Source organism: Nicotiana sylvestris, chromosome 1 (genome assembly GCF_000393655.2).
Source record: "Nicotiana sylvestris chromosome 1, ASM39365v2, whole genome shotgun sequence".
NCBI classification, from domain to species: domain Eukaryota; kingdom Viridiplantae; phylum Streptophyta; class Magnoliopsida; order Solanales; family Solanaceae; genus Nicotiana; species Nicotiana sylvestris.
Genome location: NC_091057.1, coordinates 39,702,129 through 39,709,200, shown reverse-complemented (window position 1 = coordinate 39,709,200; position 7,072 = coordinate 39,702,129).

Genomic DNA, 7,072 nt, shown 5'->3' with positions numbered 1-7,072 from the left:
CTGCCTGACACTCCCCATATGTCCTTCTTCATCCTTTGCTGCTCAGCTGTTGCCTTAAATAAAATCCATCTTCGTGGCGCTTGAACCCACGAACTGCTACTAACTTTAAATCTCCTCGAGGTTATCTTTCTTGGACCATTAACACTAAATATACCGATTCAATCCTGAACCACCGCACATTGCGATCTCTGACAGTTGCCTCTCCATTATTGTTTCACAATATCCTGCCCCAAAGGCGAATTGAAGTAAACCATAACACCGGCGAACTCAACATATTCAATCGAGGACGACGATACAACATCACAGATGAAAATTCCACCACGCTCAAAAATACCAAGTTTCGTTACTCCATCAAACCAAACATGAACATTTATAGCCTGATTGCCTCTCTTCCACCGGGAAATAAAATTCCGAATCTCTGAATCTTGCATTGAGTAAACATCCTTCCAAGTCGTTCACTGCTTCAACGCATAGACAAACACTCTACCATTACACCAATATCGTGCGATAACAACACACGAATCGTCATAACAATTAATGCCACATCTCAAAACCTTAGGTAATACTGAAACTGAGCTGAAACAACAGAACGACCTTCCGCAAGGTGACGATAATAGCCCGATCAAATATGCAGGGAGGAACATCCCGCACCACATCTGTAGTACCATTACATTTTCTCACTTCCTGATTTATAATAAGCACGTCATATTGCATAAGATTGAGTAGGAAAGAAACAAAGGCATAAGCCTCAAAGGAATCAAACCGCATGATGAGGAATCAAGAAGGGAGGTGCTCTTAACAGTCCTGTAGCCTCTCAAAGATAAGTACATACGTTTGCGTACCGATCCGCAAGACTCTACTAGACTCGCTCATGACTCGTGAGACCTAAGGGAACCTAGTGCTCTGATACCATGTTGTCACGACCCAAAATTCACTAAGGGCCGTGATGGCGTCGGACACCATTGTCAGGCAAGCAAATAATAAATAACTAGTAACTTCTCGTTTTAAACATTTCTAAAATCACTTCTTTTATACGTTTAAACAATACATAATAAATTCCACTGAATAACTAATGAAACATTTAACAATTTTAAATTTCTCAATAAACCCATGACATCCCAGAACCCCGTGTCACAAGTGCATGAGCATTTACTAGGAATGAAATAAAATACAGTAACTATTCGAAATACAAGTGGACAGAAATGAAAATACAGTACAATACTCTGCAAAAGACTCTGCTGGCTACAGTCGTCTCGATAAATGCAACTCACCTAGGTCTCCGTATCAACTATGCCGCTATACCACTAGCCACACGTAAACCTGTGCAACAAAAATGCACAGCAAGTGTAGTATGAGTACAAAAATAACATGTACCTAATGAGTATCCCATCTAATCTCGAAGAAGTAGAGATGGGAGGTCGACTTCGACACTTACTAGTGGGCCAATAGTAATATATTATTAATGCGAGTAATCATGGAGTTATTAAGAACGATAGTAATTCCAAATAAGTCACGAACAGGTAAAAGTTTCTTTTTATATTAAAAATCTCTGGATTCATAATCTATTAATTTTCAGTTATCTCAAGCCAAGGAGGGAAAATATCAATATCGATAAATCTCAACGCACGAAATACAAGCATGCGCAAATCATGTCGAGGACATACGGCCCGATCCAACAATATTTAAATTGTGCACTGCCAGAGGGTCGAATGACGCGAACCATAGATGCATCTAGTTAATCTGCCGAGGCGTTCGGCCCGTTCCAAAATTAAACACATACAGACAGTCAATCAAGAAGTCTACAGGGAACAATTATCCAAGGAAAAGCCAAATTCTCTTTTAACAATTTTTATAAAAATGAAGTTCAAACCTTTTCGAAATTCATTTACCAATTCGATAGGATTTAAGCATTTCATCTGTCAATAAGGTTATAAATATTCCAAGTATAGCATGCTTTTGGGCCCTAAAATACCAGGACTTAAGCATAATAGTAGCTACGCATGGACTCTCGTCACCTCGTGCGCACGTAGCCCCCACAAATAGGAGCACATAACCAATTATTTTACCTATGAAGACAATTCCCTCTTACAAGATTAGAAAGGAGACTCACCTCGCTCCGAAGTTCCATGACCGGCATTCCACGCCCTTCCGAGGACTCAAATTGATGCACAATGCTCCAAAACTAGCCAATAATTATGCAAATCCATTAATATGTGACCAACTACTCATAATAATCCAATTTATAACAATTCCTAACCCCGATCGAAAAGTTGGCAAAAATGCCCTCGGGCCCACGTGCCCGGATTTCAAAATTTTTTGAAGATAAAGTTTTCCCATAACCTTACGAACTAAAATATATAATTTACTTGCAATTTCATTCCCAAAATCATGGTCAAATTCCAAGAATACGAATTTTCTAGGTTTCCCCTCAAACCCCAAATTTTTACAAAATTTTTATGTTAAATTCACACATAATCAATGTATTTAACTCAAGATATGTGGGGTTAGCTTACCTTGTCGTTGATGATGAAAAACCCCACTTGAAGCTCCCCAAAATTGTCCACACCAAATGAAAATGGGGGAAAATGACCAACCCCCCAATTTTTTTAAAGATCTTACTGCCTCCAGCACTTCCGCACCTGCGGTCACACGATCGCTTCTGCGGTTTCACAGCTGCGGCCCCACCACCGCATCTGCCGTCCTTCCCATGCCCATATTTTGGCTTCTGCACTCCTTCTTCCGCATGTGCGGTCCCGCTTCTGCAGCGACTTGAGCGCATCTGCGGTTCCAGCCTTCTCCCTTCTCAACTGCATGTGCGCTCCTTTGGCCGCTTCTGCGGCTCCGCACCTGCGGCCCAAGTCTCGTAGGTGCGGTTACACCAGCAGCCAACAACTTCAGCTCTTCCTCTAAGTTCCAATTCGATCCGTTAACCACCCGGAATCCACCTGAGGCCCCCGGGACCCCGACCAATCATATCAACTAGTCCCAAAACATATTATGGAATTGCTCGAGGCCTCAAATCATATCAAACAACGCTAAAATCATGAATCAGCCCCCAATTCAAGCTTAAGGAACTTTAGAATTTCAAACTTCTACATTCGATGACGAAACCTATCAAATCACGTCCGATTGGCCTCAAATTTTGCACACAAGTCATATTTGACATTACGGACCTACTCCAACTTCCGGAATTGGATTCCAATCCCGATATCAAAAAGTCCACTTCCGGTCAAACTTCTCAAAAACCTTCAAATTTCTATCTTTAGCCAAATGACTCCAAAATGACTCTAGACACATCGCACATGCGATTGACGGCTTTTGGATCGAAGGAGAAGCTAGGGTTCAAAAGGGCCAATGAAACTGCTAGTGGACTGACTTTCTAGGCCTTCTCTCTTGCAAATGAACTAAAGGCTAGGCGCCTCAGGGAAATGTATAGTGCTGCGGGAGTCCGTTCACCTTGAAGTGGAACTGTTGTGGCGGGGAATGTCACTAGTTGTGATGCTTGCTGCACTTCAACGCAAACTTATGGATTTCTTCCAAAAATGCTAACTTCTGCAATAGGTGCTGAAACGCTCCCGGGTCTTCCAAAACCCAAACCGGAAATACACCCAAGTCCAAAATCATCATACAAACCTGCTGGAACCTTCGAATCCCGAATCCAAGGTCGTTTACTTAAAAATTCAATCTTAGTCAATTCTTTTAACTTAAAGCTTCCGAAACGAGAATTCTCTTTCCAAATCAACTCCGAACTTCCCGGAGTTCAATTCTGACTGTGCGCACAAGTCATAATACCTGAAGTGAAGCTGCTCATGACCTCAAACTGCTGAATGATGCACTAGAGCTCAAAATGACTAGTCGGGTCGTTACAGAATATTACCTAATTAATTAATTGGTTAGGGATAAGATTAAAATCCTTTCCCCCCCAAGTGGCAGTAAGCCACTTCCTAAGACATGACTCATGGTCAATTTTGATTAGGTGGCAAGCTAATGCCTTAGTCACACAATACTTCATTTGGAAGATTTTCAATACAAATCATCTTTACATAGATGATATATTTCCTGGTCAATGATCTATAATGCTTAAAAAACAAATTAGTTCTGCCATATCTCCATATCAAAATACACAAGTCTTGAAGATGAACTATATTTGACAAATGAGTGAGTAACAAAGAAATCAATAAGTCTATCACGAAAGAGTAACGTCGTTTATATTTCTACTACTATATATTTCAACTTGAAATGAAAAAAAAACAATTCGGAGTTTCTTTGTAATATTCACGTTGCAATCTTTCTCAAGAATATCATACGGATTTTTTCCTACTCCAGGTATGTTAAGGCTATCCCTTATTTCTTTTGGCATGATCTATACGTCACAAAGGAATGAGCAAATGCACAATTTCCATAAATGACTCTATTCATAGAAATACTAGGGGTGTCTATATTCCTTATTCCCCATGTGAATTATTATTATATCTTATGTTCATGAGTCTCAGAAAAATACGTATTTGATAAAGTTTAAAGAAGGGCATACTGATTTTTATGGCATTCCGAGAAAATCTTATTAACGTATTTCTTATGCATTTCATGCATTTATACATGTACATTGACCCATGACCAGATGACATTATATCGTGTATATATGTATATTATATGTATATGGGATATGGAAAAAGGTTACGGCGTTATATACGCACCACCACCTGATCAACTGGTATACATTGATGATTTTGCCCACAGTGGTCGAGATGATATGATGGGATGCCCTCAGAGGCCTGATGATGTTACGAAACATGTACCTATGCACGACATGACATTCATACACAAATGCATGACACTATAATTATTTCATGATTTATAGAGCTATCTAGACTTACAGGTTGAGTCATTTACTTTATATTTCTTCCATGTATGTTATGTACTTATTTATGTGCCTTACATAATTGGTACATTATTCGTACTAACGTCCCTTTTGCATGGGGACATTGCGTTTCATGCCCGGAGGTCCCGATAGATAGGTCGAGAGTCCCTCCAAGTAGGCTATCACCTTAGTGGAAGATGTTGGTGCACTCCATTTGCTTTGGAGTTGCTCGCTTGGTTTGTATGATTTAGACGTGGAGGCTTGTAGATAGATGTCATGTATATGAATGCCTGTATGGCCTTGCCGGCCTATGTTTTGAGTTTATAAATGATCATGTTGGCCTTATAGGCCTGTATGACATCTATCTACAAGCCTCCGCATCTAAATTATACTGACCAAATAAGCAACTCCGGAGCAAATGGAGCGCACCAATACCTTTCGCTGATCTGATGGCCTACTTGGAGGACTCTCGACCTGTCTATCGGAACCTGTGGGCATGAAATGCAACGTCCCTAGGCAAAAAGGACATCAGTACGAATAGTGACCGAGTATGTAAGGCACATAAATAAGTACATAATAGACATGAAAGAAATATAGAGTAAATGACTCAACCTGTAAGTCTGGAAAACTCTATAAATTATGAAATAATTATAGTCTCATACATATGCGTATGAATTTCATGTCGTGCATAGGTACATGTTTCATAACATCATCAGGCCTCTAAGGGAATCACATCATATCATCTCGGCTACTATGGGCAAAATCATCAACGTATACCAGCTGATCAGGTGGTGGTGCATATATAATGCCATAACCTTTTCTATATCCCTTATACACACACACACACACACACACACACACACACACACACACACACACACACACACACATATATATATATATATATATATATATATACGCGTATATAACGCCATCTGGTCATGGGTCAATGTGCATGTATAAATGCATGAAATGCATATGAAATACGTTAATAAAATCTCTCAGTACGTCATAAGACCATTATGCCTGTGATTAATATCATGAAATAAACTTTATCAACTTACGTATTTTCTGAGACCCATGAACAGATGATATTATAATATGATATATGGGGAATCAAGAACATAAGCATCTCTAGTATTTCTATGAATAGAGTCATTTATGGAAGTTGTGCATTTGCTCATTTTGTTTATGTCGTATAGATCATGCCAAAAGAAAGAAAGGATAGACTTAACATACCTGAGTCGATTCTCTTGACAATCCCTCTAACACATATTAATTGCGATGAAATATGGAACAAGTTGTATGAAAAGCTTAACGCAATCACGTCGCTCAAAGAAAATCTTGGCCGAAACTTTCCATCCCCCAAATGACGTTTCTTATGTGATTTGGATAAGAAACTCTTGGATAAAGTTTCTATTCCTATTTTTATGAATTGATGAAGATTCTTATAAACCTTACGTTACTTATCATTAAAGAGACCAAAATGGCTTAGTCTAGTTTTTCAATCCAAGAACTTGTACGTGTAAACAAGGCATTTCATGCCTTATAACTCATCAAGCATATTAGTGCCACTTTGGATTAGATTGATGCCAAGTAGCAGCTCCAAAAAGGATCTTTATTGTAACGACCTGACCGGTCGTTTTGAGCTTTTGCACTTCGCTCGCCAGTTCTTGGGCATGACTTTCCCCATGTGATGTATTATGACTTATATAAATTAATGGTTTGGTTTTGGTTTTCAGTGTAACCAGAATGAATTTGGAAGAACAGTTCTCAGTTTGAAGCTTGAAATTTGAAAGGTTTGACCAAGATTTGACTTGTTAATATATAATCTTTAAATTCTAATTTTTATGATTTGGTTAGCTCCGTTAGGATATTTGGAAGTTAGGAGCATGATCGAAATGCATTTTGGAAGTCCGTGAAAGGTTTAGGCTTGAATTGGCAAAATTGAGATTTCGGCATTTTCCGGTTGATAGGAGAGATTTTGATATAGAGGTCATAACGAGAGTTGCAGTAGTTCCGTTGTGTTATTTGGGATGTGTGTGCAAAATATCAAGTCATTCGAACGTGGTTTGGTTGGGTTTTTGATCAAAGTCGAAATTCGGAAACTTAGGTTTTAATCCGATGTGTTTTGGTTGATTTGATGTTGTTTGAGGTATTTTGAAGATTGGTACAAGTTTGATTAAGGTTATGGGTTGTGTTTGTGCTTTTGGT